Source organism: Prionailurus viverrinus, chromosome E2, assembly GCF_022837055.1.
Source record: "Prionailurus viverrinus isolate Anna chromosome E2, UM_Priviv_1.0, whole genome shotgun sequence".
NCBI classification, from domain to species: domain Eukaryota; kingdom Metazoa; phylum Chordata; class Mammalia; order Carnivora; family Felidae; genus Prionailurus; species Prionailurus viverrinus.
The window spans coordinates 37,601,937-37,617,122 of record NC_062575.1 but is presented as its reverse complement, the minus strand read 5'-3'; positions in this window follow the sequence as shown (position 1 = coordinate 37,617,122).

Sequence of the window (15,186 nt, the reverse complement as noted above, 5' to 3'; positions counted from 1 at the left end):
GCATCCTCACATTAAGAGCGTATCACACCTCCCTTGCCCTTGTATTTAGGCTTCTTGTGGAACATTCTTAGGATTCAGTGTTTGCCATGAGTTTCAAGGGCTTCCTCCCAAGGTCAGAGTCCAGAGTAGGGTAGACCATGGTGCACACCTAGGCTCTAGCTCTTACCAGTTGTGGGATCATTGTGCCCCTGTTCCCATCTGTAAAGTAGAGCTAATAATACCAACTCATGGAGTAATAGGATAATTATGAGGATTAAATGGGGGGAAATTGTGTGTATGTGTGTGATTTAGCATATTTCCTGGCAAGTAGCCTCACTTATTGAGCATTTTCCGTGATTTAGCATATTTCCTGGCAAGTAGCCTCACTTATTGAGCATTTTCCATGATTATCTCCAGTTTAGAGTGCTGCTGATATGACCTATGTTTGATAATGTTGAAATTGAATGGGACAATATGCCAGATACAATATGAAAATGACAGAATCAGTGAGGACCATTTGCCAAAACTTCTGAACATATTCTATGAGGCAGAGTACACTGGTTAGTTATTTTTTTGTCTGTGGTAACTTTTTTTTTTTTTTTTTTAGTCATGGTTTCTGAAATAAAAATGCCTTGAGTCCAGTTACACTGGAGTCTTTATAAGGTAAGTCCAATTTAAAAATCACTTTTTACAACTGGACATTGTAACTGGACATTTGTTTTTGGTGTAGGTCCATCTTGACTGGCTGGTGCCAGTTAAGAACTGAAATTACTGGGCTCCTTGGCATTTACATGGGGTTGTGCCCTCCCTCAAAGGACCTCTGTGGGCCTTTATTCCTTTGTGGTTAAGGTAAACTGCTGTTTGCCATTGCTGACTTAAAACTTCAAAACAGGGTGCCCCCAATCTTTTGAGTCAGCATCATAGGACACACATTGGGTGCCAAAACCGCACTCAAGGGTACAGAGTATGTAAGTTAGGGTTTTTCTGGTCGCACATGACAGAAGAACAGACCTGACAAGTTAAGAACTGGTACAAAGGTAAGAGAAAGGTACATTTCTCAGCTTCCCTTTCTTCTATATATGGCTACAAATTCAATGGGACATAAATAGCGTCACGTGGTAACTGCTGGGAACCTCCCTTAGCAGAAGGCTACCTCCCCTTTGTCCCTTTTCTTCCTTGTGCTCTCCTCTAGCTGCTTGGAATCTAGCTGTAATGGGTGGCATCTGAACCATGACTACAAGGACAACATGTATGTACATAGTGAACACTGTGAGACTTAGCTATTATTTCTGCTGTTGTGTTACTCCACCCTAATCTAAAGACACAATCTATTGGGCTTTCAGAAACATCTGCCTGGAGTTTAGCTTGATTGTCCCATCTTGTTACCCACTAGGGCAGCTTAATAAGTGTTAGCAACATTCACAGATATGTTAGAGCTTCTTGTCATTCATGCTGGGTACAGTGCTGAGTAATGGGAACACAGCAGTGAATAAGACATGGTCCCATGATTTATAAGCTTAATAATGACCCATACTAGTAAGAGTGGGGATACATATTGGTAGGAGTGTGAATTTGTACAACCTTTTGGAAGGGCAACGTGGCACTGTCAATGGTAAACATATATATGCCTACTATAGGAACCAAGACAGTATGGTGTTACTGAAAGGACAGACAAAAGAACAGAATAGAGTCTAGATATAGACTCATACATTTGTCACTGTAGCATAAAAAAAGACCACACACTCACATATGTACATATATATCTTTGATACACTTGTATTGACAAAATAACTCTTGATACAAAGCAATACAAGGAGAGGTGCCTGGGTGGCTCAGTTGGTTAAGCATTCAGCTTCAGCTCAGGTCATGATCTCATGGTTCATGAGTTCAAGCCCCGCATCTGGCTCTCTGCTGTCAGCATGGAAGATCCTGTCTCCCTTTCTGTCTGCCTGCCCCCCCCCCAACTTGCACATGCATGCTGTCTCTCAAAAATGAGTAAACATTAAAAGAAGACAAAGCTGGGGCGCCTGGGTGGCTCAGTCGGTTAAGCGTCCGACTTCGGCTCAGGTCATGATCTCACGGTCCGTGAGTTCGAGCCCCGCATCGGGCTCTGTGCTGACAGCTCAGAGCCTGGAGCCTGTTTCAGTCTGTGTCTCCCTCTCTCTCTGACCCTCCCCTGTTCATGCTCTGTCTCTCCCTGTCTCAAAAATAAATAAACATTGAAAAAAAAAATTAAAAAAATAAATAAATAAATAAAATGTTAAAAAGAAAAATTAAAAAAAAAAAAGACAAAGCAATACAATGGGAAAGAAAAGTCTCTTCAACAAATGGTACAGACCTAAAATGTGAGCTAAACTATAAATCTTCTAGAAGAAAACATAAGAGAACATCTTTGCCACTTTGAGGTAGATAAATATTTCTTAGGACAGAAAGGCACAAATCATAAAAGAAAAAATTGATAAATTGAACCACATCAAAATAAAAACTTCTGTTTTTTAAAGAACACCATTAAGAAATGAAAAAGCAAGGCTCAGAGAGAGAGAAGACATTCTCAGAACATAAATCTCATAAAGGACTTGTATCAAGAATATATAAAGAACTTTAAAACGTCAGTAACAAGACAAACAACCCTATTAAAAACCAAAGGAAAGACTTGAACAGACATTTAACAAAAGGAAATATACAAATGGCCAATAAGCACATGGAAAAATGTTCAATATCATTGGTGCTCAAAAAGAATGCAAATTAAAAGTACTAAGATACCACTGGAATGGCTAAAATGAAAAAGAATGACAGTATCAAATGTCAGGGAGGTGGAGTGATCAAAATCTTGATCATGGGAGTGAAAACTAATCCAATCACTTTGGAAAACTGGTAGCTTCCTAACAAAGTTAAACCTACATCTACTCTATGACCCAGCAATGCCACTCCTAGATGGGAATTCATCCAAGAGAAATAAAAACACATGTCCTCGAAAGCACTGTATAAAAAGGCTTTGTTTGGGATTCTCCTCCCTACACTGTGGCCTAAAACCTTTTGCTAGGCAGAAAGCTGGGGCACCCTGCAACTTGCTCCATTTGTTTCTCATCTCTCAAAGAACACTATCTTGTGCTGCCTGTTGTTTAATACCTCGCCTATTATTTTGTAGGGGTTTTTTCCTCCAATTTTTTAGTTGATTAAGGTAGTCGGGTAAGTCCAGTCCCTGTTCTCCATCATGGCCTGGAACAAAGTACTGTTCCATGTCTTCATAGAGCTGTGGGTTACACCACTGTATTCATTTGTCAAAACATATAGAACTGTCCACTTATGACCTGTGTATTCCACTGTATGTAAATTATAACCCAACAGAATTAATTGGGGCAGGGGGAATGCATATGTTCCTTGATCTAAAAATTCTACCTGTAGGAATGTATCCTAGAACATTTCCCACATGTGAAAGATACATGTACAGGGATGTTCTAGGCAGCATTGTTGGCCATAGCAAAAGGGGTGGGAAGACCTAAGTATCCATTAATAACGAATTTGTGTATCTCTTCAAAGGAATACCATGTAACTGTTAAACCAGTTTAAACTGTTAAACATCTATATCTACTGACATGAAAAGTCATTCAAGATATGCTACTTTTTTTTTTTTTAGACCGAGAGCACGAGCAGGGGAGGGGTAGAGGGAGAGAGAGAATCCCAAGCAGGCTCCACGCTCAATGCAGAGGCTGATGCAGGGCTTGATCCTACACCCCTGAGCTGAAATCAAGAGTCAGACAGACGTTCAACTGACTGAGCCACCCAGGTACCTCAAGATACACTATTAACTAGGATTAGCAATTGCACTTGCCACATGTAGTATAGTGATGGACATCTGCAGTATTGTCTGATCAGACTCACCCCATCTATTTCCTGGGAATATTCTTCCCTCCCCCAAGTAAGGGAGCTGCTCTTAGGTAAACCTGCCAAACCCTTGGTCTTTGGATGAGCAGTAAGTCCATTCCCAGGATTTTCTAACTTGAAACAGAGTCTAACTCTCCAAAAACTGAAATTATTAAAACAAATAAATAAAAACAAAAACAACCCATGAAACTCGAACTCCAAAGACAACATGGATCTTGTTTCATGGAGGAAAAGGGATTTTCAGCCAAACTGACATTCGTAGAAAACCAGAGATGAGAGTCTATGGCCCAAAAGCTTAGCAACATCCCTGAACTTCTGATTTCTTGTATTTTAAGGGTCGGTAAACCCTCCCTTTTGTCAAAATTAGCTGGAGTTGTTTCTACTACTTTCAGACAAACTACATCTCAGTATATACAGAGGGATTATATATATGTGGACTATAGATGCTCAAACTACTCAGCCTGATTTTTAGCAAAGAGAGCTGGGAGAAGGAAATGATGTGACTAAAGCCATCCACAACTGTTGCCAGTTTTGTCGGAAGTGAAGCTGGGTCTGGTTTCGGCTGTTTAAAAGTAGATTGTGTGGATTTTGTTTTATTATTGAAGTATAGTTGACATACCATATTATGACTTTCAGATGTTCAACAGTGATTTGACAGTTCTATACATTATGCATTGCTCACTGCAATCAACATAGTTATCAGTTACTATTTGTAGTTACCAGTAACACATAAAGTTATTATAATATTACTAATGATATTCCCTATGCAGTACTTTTCATCCTCATGATTTATTTAATTTATAACTGGAAGTTTATGCTTCTTAATCCCTTCACCTATTTCACTTATTCCACTATCCTCTCTCCTCTGACAACACCAGTTTGTTCTCTGCATATGAGTCTATTTCTGCTTTTTGTTTGTTCATTTGTTCTGTTTTTTTAGATTCCACATATAAGTGAAATCATATGGTATTTGTCTTTCTCTGTCTGACTTAGTTCACTTAGCATAATACCCTCTTGGTCCATCTATGTTTTTGTGAATGGTAAGATCTCATCGTGTACTGTGGCTGAGTGATATTCCATTATATATATATATATATATATATATATATATATATATATATATATATATATATATATATATTCATTCCATATATGTGATATTCCACATATACACATGCACACACACAGTAAAACCTTGGTTTGCAAGCATAATTCTTTCTGGAAACAAGTTGTAATCCAAAGCATTTGTATATCAAAGCGAATTTCAAGAACCATTGGCTCAGTTGTGATCATGTAATGGTCAGCATCATGTACTATTCATATTCCAAGACATAGCTCATTTATCAAGTTAAAATTTATTAGAAATATTTGCTTGTCTTGCAGAACACTCACAGAACAAGTTACTAACAATACATAGTTTTACTGTGTGTGTGTGTGTGTGTGTGTGTGTGTGTGTGTGTGTGTGTATTTATCACATCTTCTTTATCCATTCATATGTGGATGGACACTTAGGTTGCTTCCAAATCTTGGTTGTTGTAAATAATGCTGCAGTAAACATAGGAGTGCATACATCTTTTCAAATTAGTGTTTTTGTTTTCATTGGGTAAATACCCAGAAGTGGAATTACTGGCTTGTATTTTGAGCAGAGAACAGGAACCTACTGGGTAACCTTGAGATCGAACTGTACCTACATAGTATCTGTTATGGGAATCAGTCTCTCTCACTTTCTCCCTCACTGTCTCTCTTGATTTCCATCTCTCAGGCTCTACATCTCTCTTACAGACAAGGGATTTTCCCCTATAATGCTATTATTCTGACCTAAATACTTAAGGAGAAAATTCTTAAGAAGTCTGAAGCATCATTACACTGCTAAAAAGTTGCAAGCCTTTATTTGTCTTTACAGCACTGCTGTATCCATCAGATTTAGTATTTAATTGCTTAATGTAATCAGTGTGTTTCTGAGGGGGGAAAATGTGTAAACCAAAGAATTTTTCCTTTTTTTTTTTTTTAAATATTTATTTATTTTTGAGAGGGAGGGCAGGGGCAGAGAGAGAGGGAGACAGAATCTGAAGCAGGTTCCAAGTTGTCATCACTGAGCCTAATGCAGGCTCGAACTCACAAACTGTGAGATCATGACCTGAACCGAAGTGGAACGCTTAACCAACAGAGCCACACAGGTACCCCAGAATTTTTCATTAAAAAAAATTTTTTTAATGTTTATTTAATTTTGAGAGAGACACAGTGCAAGCAGGGGAGGGGCAGAGAGAGAGGGAGACTCAGAATCTGAAGCAGGCTCCAGGCTCCGAGCTGTCAGCACAGAGCCTGACACGGGGTTCGAACCCACAAACTGTGAGATCATGACCTGAGCCAAAGTCGGACGCTCAACCAACTGAGCCACCCAAGCACCCCAGAATTTTTCATTTTTAAAAATTTTTTCTTTTAAATAATAGATGTTGTGTTTATCATAAAAAATTAGAAGACACAGAGAAGAAAAAAGAAGAGAAAATCATTCATGACAGTATGACTATAATCTGGGTAGTGCAGAATGCAAAGGGTTTAGTGGACATTTTGTTAAGTGTGATAATGGCATTGTAAACACACAAGAAATGTCCTTTTTAAAGATGCATCTTGGGGTGCCTGGGTGGCTCAGTCAGTTGGAAGTCCAACTTTGGCACAGGTCATGATCTCATTGTTTGTGGGTTCAAGCCCTGTGTCAGGCTCTGTGCTGACAGCTCTGAGACTGGAGCCTGCTTCAGATTTTGTGTCTCCCTCTCCCCCACCCCTCCCCACCCTTTCTTTCTCAAAAACAAATAAACATTAAAAAAATAAAATAAAGGTGCAGGTTGAAGTATGTAGGGATAAAACCCAGTGATATCTGATATTTGCTTTTAGGAGATGATGGCTCTGTGAACTCACGGTTTGTGAGTTCAAGCCCCACATTGGGCTCTCTGCTGTCAGCACAGAGCCCACTTCAGATCCTCTGTCCCCCCTGCCTCTGCCTCTCCCCTGCTCACTCTCTCTCACTCACTCTCTCTCTCTCAAAAATAAATAAATATTAAAAAGTGGGGCTCCTGGGTGGATCAGTCAGTTAAGCGTCCGACTTTGGCTCAGGACATGATCTCATGGCTCATGAGTTCGAGCCCTGTGTCGGACTCTGTGCTGACAGCTAGGAGCCTGGAGCCTGCTTTGGATTCCATGTCTTCCTCTCTCTCTGCCCCTAACCCACTCACATTCTGTCTCTGTCTCCCTCAAAAATAAATAAAAACATTAAAAACATTTTTTTAAGTAAGATAAAATACTTCAAGAGAAAGTTCATTTTTTAAATATTTTTGAAAGAGCGCACAAGCAAGGGAGGGGGCAAGGGAGGGAGACAGAGGTTCCAAATCAGGCTCCAGGCTGACAGCAGAAAGCATGAATATGGGGCTTGAACTCATGAGCCATGGGATCATGACTTGAGTAAGAGTCTGACAGTCAACAGACTGAGCCACCCAGGCGCCCTGAGAGGTCAGTTTTTATTTATTTATTTATTTATTTATTTATTTATTTATTTATTTATTTAAAAAAAATTTTTTTAACGTTTTATTTATTTATTTTTGAGATACAGAGAGACAAAGCATGAACGGGGGAGGGTCAGAGAGAGGGAGACAAAGAATCCAAAACAGGCTCCAGGCTCTGAGCTGTCAGCACAGAGCCCAACGAGGGGCTCGAACTCACGGACCGCGAGATCATGACCTGAGCCGAAGTCGGCCGCTTAACCGACTGAGCCACCCAGGCGCCCCGAGAGGTCAGTTTTTAAAAACAAAACAGGTGAAGCAAGGATGGGCAAATATTGATAATGAATTGGGGCAATGGATGTAGAGCAGTTCATTATATAATTCTACTCAGGTGTGTATTTTCATAATAAAAATGTCTTTAAACATATATAAATGTGAAACAGAGAAAATCATTATTTTCAATTTTGTGTACCTCCTGTCAGAACACTTTTGAAAGCACATATTTTTTTAAATAGTACCATATTGAATGCATTTGCTATTATATATTTAACATTATGTCATGAAGCATTCTTTAAAACATTGTGTTTTAACAAGTACATATGATGCATTGAGTGGATGTAACAAAATTTAATGGGGCATTTTTGGGTAATTTCTAATTTCTCACAAACATGAATGATCTTTCAGGGAACATTCTTGTATTGAATCTTGTAGCACAGCAATCTTTCCCTAATATAAAGACCTCAACGGGGATTTCCAGATAAAAACATGTTTAAGCACCAGGGGGAGCTGGTCACCTACAGGATCCCCACAGGCAGTTTTTGTTTTGTTTTGTTTTAAAGCAAACCCTCACAAAATTAGCAGCCGAGCCCATCTTGAACTTCCTATTTCAGCTTCATAAGATGAAAGTGTCAAACACCTGGCCATACAGCTCCTTAACAGTGTCTGGTACCCAGTAACACTTAACAGATCCCCTGGACATATGCCAGTTATATGACTCTATCAATTTAGAGATCCTGTGCATAGAGGGAGGTGAGATGGGTGGTAGACATTCTTTCTTTATTACTCACTGGACAAGTTTCTTAGCCTACAGATGATTCTTTCTGGTGCATTCCTGTACCTCCTCATAAGCCTTGGGGTTATTTTGACATTTTGATTGGCTTTGAGGACTTGATCAGAAGGAAACTGAGAGATGCCTGACTGGCTCAGTCACTGGAACATGTCACTCTTGATCTCGGGTTTCTGGATTCCAGCCCCACAATGAGTGTAGGGATTGCTTAAAAATAAAATCTAAAAAAAAAATAAAAAAATAAAAATAAAGGAAACTGAGATGTTTAACAACTGACTTTCCTCAGAGATTGTGGAGATCCTAATTCAGAGTGCCTCAGGTCCAGATGCTGCCTCCAACTCCCATCCCTGAATAGATACACATTGGTCTGTCAGAAAAGGTGCTCTATTGGGGCGCCGGGGTGGCTTAGTCAGTTAAGTGTCTGACTTTGCCTCAGGTCATGATCTCGTGGATCATGAGTTCGATGAGGCCCGCGTCCAGCTCTGTGCTGAGAGCTCAGAACATGTAGCCTGCTTTGGGTTCTATGTCTTCTTCTGTCTCCCTCTCTCTCTGCCCGTCCCCTGCTGCTCTCTCTCTCTCTCTCTCTCAAAAAAAATAAATAAACATTAAAAAAAAAAGGTACTCTAGGGATGACCTCCCAACATTTCAACTGGTCAAAGATGACAGTGGAGAAGGACAGAAGCACCGAGGCCAAGAGTAGAGGCAACACTACCTCCCTGCCCACCCCCAACAAATGAGGACAACTGATGTTTCTCAAACACATAAAATGCCATCACCTTCCATTCCTAAGCCCTTTCTATATGGACATGCACTGGCATTGCCTGGGTCATGTAATTTAGATGAACATGCCCCCCCCCGCCCAGGATCATGGTTGGGGATGTAACCCAAGACCAGCAACCCTGACCCCAGTGACAGGTTTAAGGATGGCATATGTCCCACACAAGCCAACGAGAGCCCCACTCGGGACTTTTGCTCAAATTATGGAGAAAGAATTGCTGCTTTTACAGGGTTACTGACTTGGTTGTATAGCATCAGGTAGAAGAGCAAGTCCTTGAAGTTTGGACTTGAATTATCATCCCCTCTTCATTACCTATTGGCTATGTAACCTTTATGAAATCCCTTAATATCTCTGAGATGTGTTTTCCTTATCTGTAAAATGGGGCAAGATGATTTTCTACTTTACAGGGTTGATGTGGGTTTCATATGATGTAACACATGTAAACTACTGGCACATATCAATCATTCCATGAAGTTTGTTGGTTATTATGACACCATCCTCAACCTGGCATATGAAGGCAGCAAGCTTCCATCTTGTTAAGCCTGTTAGTCCACAGCACTATTGCTCTCTCACCAAATATATGTGTATATTCTTTATCCTTTTATACTGTGTGTGTGTGTATAGTATCTTAATACTATAAGTATACTGTATATACTATATACAGTATATATATATATATATATATATATATATATATATATATAATCTTAATCAGATTGTGACCATACACCTGGGATTTGGGGGGGAAACTCCCAATATCAAGTATTTGATCCTGTTGGCAGAAAACAAGTAGCAGCTTCTGGTCAAAGGAACATACAGTCCCATCCATCATTGATAGGAAAGAACCATTGCTGCTGTTCTGGTCATGTATTTTAGGCCCTGCCAGGAGATAGATTTGTATCAGGCAGGCTTCAGTCAGTTGTCAAATGACAGAAAACCTAACTCAAACTGGGTCTAATCACAAGAACTGAGAGTGAGGAAGGTCTCTTGGGGCAGAACTGGGCAAACTTTTCCTGTATAGGATCAGATAGTAAATATTTTAGGCCTTATAGACTATATGGTCTCTGTTGTGACTAGTCAACCCTGCCATTGTAGCATAAAAGTACCATATAAAATATGTAAAAGAAAAATGAGTATGCCTGTGTTCCAATAAAACTTTATTTATAAAAACCTAAAGAGAGGAGATTGAAAGAAAGTAGCCAAAATATAGAAAATGCTATAATATAGAAAAGGCTTATAAGCCTTTAATGCTCCTGACATACTCTGCATTTTCTGTCCTCTTCAAACAAACAAAATAATGTTGACTAGCTGGGCTAGGGATCTAGTCTATGTGGATATAACAAAGGGAGGTTCTTTCTCTCTGTGGATCTACTATATCGGGAGTTCAAATTCAGGACCTTAAAGAAGGGGATACTGAATGCTGGGGAGCCTGTGTGCTGAGATTTTACTTCTTTATAAGCTGATTTCTTTTGTGCCAGCTCTAATTTCTTAGGCAGACATCTGGAGCCATGATTGTCCATGGATCAAGACTCTTGGACTTTCAATGATACAAGATAGTGTATACATATTGTACACAAGATGGGTCTCACTGCTTCTTAAGACTGGTGTGTCTTTGTTAATTACAATCACAAAATGTTTTAGATGTAAGTATGTACTGATCAGTGTTAGCAGAATGTTAATCAACCATTATGTACTTATGTTTTGAAGTGTCTTGGTCAGATAAATATGTATACCATTGGCAAAGGCATTCTAAGAACTTTATGTGGACCAGATATTAGTTTGCTGAATCTTGTGTTGAAGAAATGTAGTCATTAGTCTTCTTTGAGTAAATATGAGGAATGACAAGGAAACTCTGTGGACAAAATCTTTGAGACCAAAGCCATTTTAATCATAAGGAGTCAAAGTTTCTAAAGGAGAAGGCATAGCTGTCCAGTGGATTACTGCTTCTCCATCCTTGAAGTATTAGAACTTTGCATCAACATAAGCTGTGACAAGAGCCTAACCTATAGCTACATAGGTTCACCTATAGTTGAGTCTCTTCTCTTCGATAGCAAACAATGAAACATTCAAAGCATAAATTCCTGTAATGGTACCACTACAATGGACATGTCTGGATTATTGGGATACATTGGGAAGATGCAATACTGTCTTTCCTAGGATAATAATTCTGGGTATCTAGCTACTGACTAATGTCTAGGACCAAGCCAGAGAGGACCTAGAACTTAAGGAGCTTTAGCTATAAGACATCCCTGGATCAACATGGTGAGAAAGAGAATGAGATGAAGTGTCACCATGTCTATCATGTCACTGCTACCCATATAGAGTCATGTTTGTAGAGCCTGCTCGTTAAGAGCATTGGGAACAAGAGATCAACTATGTCTTCAAAGAAAGAGCTCAACCCCCATTTTGCCTTTAGGTGCCTAAGCAAGGCCAAAGCCTTGGAGACTTTAGCTGAAATCAATTGCGCATAAGGGAAGCCCAATTCTCAATGATATCAGTATTAGTTCATAAGGCTTGGTACTGAGCCATCTTTAGTTGGGTATTTCACTGAAGGATTATCTATAGTGTCTCAGGAAGTGGCATTCTCAGGCATTCTCCTTGACTGAATCTTGTGACTTCTAAAGTTAAGTAGACCACTTGAAATATAGATCCCCATTTTATGGTTTTGGTTCTACTGTGAGTTACATCATACCTTTCAGGACTGAAAATTGTGCCTTAATAAAGTAAAAATGTAAGTAACCATAATTTGTTTGGCAAGCAAAATATTTCAGCATGAGGTCTTTGGTACTGAAGAGGTTGAGAGACTCATTTTGGTTCTGTCCTCCAAATCTAGTGTTCTAAGAGGGATATATTATTCTCTAGAGTCCTTTTTCAGAGATTTTAGGTCATTATTTCATATCTTCAAGATTAGATTCAGAAGGTCAAGAGGCACTCCTTTCATTCAATAAGTATTTATTTAAGGGCGCCTGGGTAGCTCAGTCAGTTAAGCATTTGACTCTTGATTTCAGCTCAGGTCATGATCTTACAGTTCATCAGTTTGAGCACCACATCGGGCTCCGTGCTCATGGTGCAGAGACTGGTTCTCTCCCCCCATCTCTCTCTACCCTTCCCCTGCTAATGCTCTCTCACTCTCAAAACAAACAAACAAACAAACAAACAAACTTTTTAAAAATAAGTATTTATTTAGGTTCTATTATGAGCCAGCATTCAATGCATTAGAAGCTTAACTTTATAATCGGTGGTTTGTGTACAAATGCACAAAGATGAGCACCTGGGTGGCTCAGTCAGTTAAGCGTCTGACTCTTGATTTCGGCTCAGGTTATCATCTCTTGGTGCATGAGATCAAGCCCCACATCAGGCTCTGTGCTGGCAGCATGGAGTCTGCTTGGGACTCTCTCCCCCTCTCTCTCTGCGCCTCTTTCACTTGTGCACACTCTCTAAATAAATAAATAAATGTAAAAAAATGCACAAAGGCATATTTATGGTGTTATTATCCATATTACTGCTTTCAATAAGACATAATTGGAAGCAATCCAAATATCTATTGTGAAAAGTAATGAGGGAAAATCTCATTTAGAATGAAGTCAAGAGAGGCACCTAAGTGGTACAGTTGGTTAAGTGGCTGACTCTTGATCTCAGCTCAGGTCTAGATCTCAGGGTCCTTGAGTTCAAGCCCCCCTGTTGGGCTCTATGTTGGGTGTGAAGCCTATTTAAAAAAAAAAATGGAGTCAGGAAATCTGAATGGGGACCTCTCATACAGAAACTTTCTGTCACAGCTTACTTCACATTCCTGAGCAAGAGGTTCACATTACTGCCCCCAGAAAGAGTGAGGATTTTCTCCTTGCCCAGCAACAGCCCAGCTAGTGAGAAACTAACCACAACTCAGCCAATGAGAAGCCATCACCACCCTAAAGTCTTGCTTTCCTCCAATAGACTTGTTCAAAGCAGCCCCTCCTAGCTTCCTCATTTTCTCTATAAAATAACATTTTCCTCCTTTATTCTCCAGACTTGCCTATGTTTTGCCATAGCTTGCATGTCCTGAATTGCCATTCTTCTGCTATTTCACAAATAAACTCATTTTAACTGGCTATTTTTAAGGTCAACATTACCAATAGAGAATTGGATGATGGTTCATTCAAACATCAGAACTGTGAGGTCGTTAAAAGAAGACATAGACCATTATGTATTAGTATGCAAATATAGCAAAGGAATAAAAAGACCAAAGAAAAGTTGTTAAAGAAGTTGTATCCCATTTGCACAAACACACACATGAAAAATGGTAAAAGTGACTGTATCTGAGAAGAGGACTAAAGATGGGACGTTTGGTACTATGTGTATTAAAAAAAAAGTCTTGAAGAATAAAGACTGATCTGTTTGTATTGATAGTGTCATTAGTATGGTATTTGAGGAAAGCAGTTTATTCATTTTTTCACATCTCATTTTTTAATGATCATGTGCTTCCTTCCTAACAGAAAACATAATTAAAAAAATTTTTTTAACATTTATTTATTTTTGAGAGAGAGAGAGAGAGAGCATGAACAGGGGAGGGTCAGAGGAAGAGGGAGGCATAGAATCTGAAACAGGCTCCAGGCTCTGAGCTGTCAGCACAGAGCCTGACACGGGGCTCGAACCCACAGACCGCAAGATCATGACCTGAGCGGAAGCTGGACGCTTAACCCACTGAGCCACCCAGGTGCCCCTAATTGATACAATTGTTAACAGTAACTTCATGTGGGCTTCCCAAGTAAAATATCAGTTACCAGGTAGTATCTGCAATGTCCTTCCTACTCACCAGAACCAGATGACTGTTGTATGCAAAACAGTAGCTACTATACCAAAATAAACACTGAAGGTTTCAACTCCAGTGTTATATATTTTAGTTAAAATTCTTTATACGACCCAGAAGGACAAGTAACAAAAGAAAAAAAATAGATAAATTGGGCTTAAAAATTAAGAATCTTTGTGCTTCAAAGGACACTATTAAAAAAATGAAGACAGCCCATGTGATGGGAAAAAGATTTTGCAAATCAAGTGTCTTAATAAAAGATAAACTGTTGGGGACACCTGGGTGGCTCACTTAAGCGTCCGACTTCAGCTCAGGTCATGATCTCACAGTTTGTAGGTTCAAGCCCCGCGTCAGGCTCTGTGCTGATAGCTCGGAGCCTGGAGCCTTTGGATTCCTTGTCTCCCTCTCTCTCTCTGTCCCTCCCCCGCTTGTACTCTGCCTCTCTCTCTCTCAAAAGTAAATAAAATAAAACATTAAAAAAATGAAAAAAAAAAAGATAAACTGTGGTACATCCATACAATAGAATCTTATTCGGCAATTATATGAGTTATCAAGCCACAAAAAGATATTGCATGAATCTTAAATGGATATTGCTAAGTGAAATTCAGTCTGGAAAGGTTATAATTGGCTCACTCCAATTATATGAAATTCTGGAAAAGCAAACAGTAAGAAGTGGTTGCCATGGGTTCAGGAGCAGGGAGGGGCAGTTGAATAGGTGAAGCACAGGATTTATTTTAGGGTGGCCACACTATTCCGTATGACATTGTAATAGCAGATACATGACAATGCATTTATCAAAACACTGAACTTTATAGTTCAATGATGTTTAATGTATGCAGATTTAAAAAACTCATCTAGGAGGTGGTGGGGGTTGTTCATAGGATGAAATGCAGAGCACAACAAAACCTAAGTATGTTACAAACATAATAAATAGTCTCCCTGAAGAGGGTGAGGTTACTGACCTAAGTCACTTTGGAAATGATATCTATAAAATTAAAGGTAAAAGGAACTATTCTTAGTATTCCACGCTAGTTGATAAAGTTGTTTCCCATGTGGGCATGGGTTTATAGTTCTGCTACCACTATACACGTATACTGGAATTCAACAACTAAGCAAATGGTATGCAGATGGTAGGAGCAAGCTTTCTCAATGTTTCACTGAAAGAACACTAGACTGATTCATTCATGCAAGCAGGTCT